The sequence below is a fragment of the Glossina fuscipes genome, unplaced genomic scaffold, assembly GCF_014805625.2.
Source record: "Glossina fuscipes isolate IAEA_lab_2018 unplaced genomic scaffold, Yale_Gfus_2 122, whole genome shotgun sequence".
Classification (NCBI taxonomy): domain Eukaryota; kingdom Metazoa; phylum Arthropoda; class Insecta; order Diptera; family Glossinidae; genus Glossina; species Glossina fuscipes.
In genome coordinates, this window is record NW_023998465.1 from 959002 (window position 1) to 961707 (window position 2706).

Consider the following 2706-nt stretch of genomic DNA (forward strand, 5'->3'; position numbering starts at 1 on the left):
TCTTTATTGGCGTTTGCTGTTATACATCAGTGCTGCCAATTACATTGGTGTTTGGCTGAGCTGCAGTTAAATTTGCTGAAGATTTGCTGCATATTCTTATTGGCGTGCTGCTGTTGCTGAATTTATATTGCGGTTGGGCGTATCTTACGTTTTTGCTGCATATCTTTATTGGCGTTTGCTGTTATACATCAGTACTGCTAATTACATTGGTGTTTGGATGAGCTGCAGTTAAATTTGCTGAAGATTACTGCTGGGCGTTTTTGACGCTTGCTGCAACTATGGGCAGAGGCTCAAGGAAGGGAAATGGGGGTCTCTGGTAGATATATCTGCGGGGTTCGACCGTAGTCAAGATAGTTTTTCTGACGCGGACATGTCGTCCGACTCTGAGGTGGTGGTATTGGGTGAGTTTGGGCGGAACTCGAATAAACGCGGGGTGAGGCTAAGAAAGCCAGGAGCGAAGAAAATAAAAAAAAGAGAAAGAATGAAAGAAAGAAGTCCGTTCGTGGTGGGGGTGTTTCAAAGACGCCTCCTGTTAAAGTAGCAAATATCTCGGTTGCTTCTGTCGCAGCTGTGATCAAGGGCAACGATGCCGTGCCACATGCTGTGGCAGCAGCTGGAGCCCCTGCTGATGGGCGTAGATCGGGGCGGCGTTCGACGGCAGCCGAAATTGTTGCAGAAATGAAGTCGGTAACAGCCGACTGCATACATGCGTTTTCAACCCCGAAAACGTAGATGTGGGTGCTGCCAGAACTATTGTAAAACTGGCAGGCGAGTATGAGACCATACCGTTTGGTCTCCTCGCGGAAAATGCGCGCCTTAAAGGCTGCACTGAAGGTTTTGAACGGAGCGGCGGTTGTTTTTTTTTTTTTGATGTATTTAATATGCTTGAAACATGCACGCATTCACAATATACGGTACACGTAAATGTTTTTCGTCCATAAAAATATTCATTTTGAGGAATTTAAGGGCGCCTAAAATGCAATGGGAACAGAAAAATTTATGAATACTACGTATTATTATATACATATGAATACATTTGTATGTGTGGATGTGATTAATGACAGTACTAATAAGGATATATTTTAAAAGAACAATGAATTCACAATTAAATCCAACACGCATAAATTTGAGGAAGCGAAACTGAATTTATTTAACTTCGGCATTTTCTCCGCCGTCATTTGCAGCAGCACCTACTTTCTCCTGGCAGTTCTGTTTCACAAGAAGATGGGCTGGACCAGTTTGTTGAATTTGAACGATACGTTCTTTAGCCTTCTCCTCCATTTGGGCCTTTTGGTACACTGACTGTTAAAACGCTATCTCACGACAATGTAGAACAACCTTATCAGCGTTGTAACCTTTAGGCAAGCGGCGAACAAAATGACGCTGAATAAAGCCATGTTGGTCCTCTCGTTCCTCATGTTTACCTTCGACCACAATTGCATTTTCTACCACCTTTACATTCAGTTCGTTGGGTTTAAATTGGCCCACATCCATGCACACTTGGAAACCATCTTTGCCAATTGCCGAGACTCTGTCTTCGCCTCTTTTTTCACCCCTGCGACTAGCTTGACGTTCGTTCAAACAACTAACTATACCAAATGGCCAATCCAATCATGTTATTCACCGGCTCGCCATATGGATGACGATGAATCAAATATGGCGGCAGCCCCAGCCCAAAATCATTGCCTTGATAAGATGGACGATTAGCTTCACGATCCAATCCGTCAATTAAACTTACTAATAACGGTAGAGATGACATTTCAAATCGATTTTCTTTTCATTATTTGCAAAATTATTTTTACTGAAATTGAAATAATAGCTTGCTCTTTTTTCTTTCTATAAGTTGCACAACGAGAATTATTTTCTTTTATTTTTTACGAGATTTGAGTGTGGAATGAATGTTTTCCGCCTGCAGAAGCAATTGGTCGGGTGCCCCTAACAGCGTCGGTGCCAAAACCGGTTGTGGAGGCAGCACCGGCTGCAAAGCCTTCCAAACCAGTGGAGACCTGGTCCGTCGTGGTCCGTAGCTCCAAGGTTACGGACACCGGAAAGGAGGTGGTGAAGAAGGTTGTGGAGCAGGTGGTTCCGACGCTGGGTGTTCGTGTGCACGATGTGAAGCCGATCCGTCTGCTTTTATGGAGGGCTTGTATGAGATGAACCTGAAAGGTTTATACTCCCCCGAGGAATTTAGAAGGAGTGTCCGGATGGTCTCAAAACCATGGGTAAAGGGTGGTGGTACGGCCAATGTCGTTCTGGAGGGATGCCCTCAGACTATGGATGCCCTCCTGAGCGTCGGTAGGGTATATATTGACTACCATTCTTTTGTGGTGCTTCAATATGATGAAGTGCCCGTATGTTTTCGCTGTCTGAGTTTCGACCACAGGATGAAAGAGTGTAGAGTCAAGGGTGTTGTCTGTAGACACTGTGGCCAAACAGGCCACCGCCTCAGTGTGTGTACGAACGCTGCACACTGCCGAAGCTGCGAGTTCCGGAGACTTCCTGCTGGACATCTCATGATGTCCCAGGCCTGTCCTCAGTACAACAGGATGGTCGCACGGGTAGCGGCTAAGCACTAATATGGCTTTGCTCATATTGAGTGGATGAGTGAATTGAACAGCACAGTGGCTCTGCTGCAAGAACCCTGCGCTTTCGCAGGATAAAAGGCCTGCCAATGGGAATGCAGGTATTTCTTGATTCCAGTAGCCA

At 45.4% G+C, this 2706-nt stretch overlaps 1 pseudogene; it reads right to left on the bottom strand.

Annotated features, from left to right (window-relative positions):
* Window positions 1-642: 642 nt before the first annotated feature.
* On the bottom strand, window positions 643-1759 carry LOC119640687 (annotated as a pseudogene).
* Window positions 1760-2706: the final 947 nt, after the last annotated feature.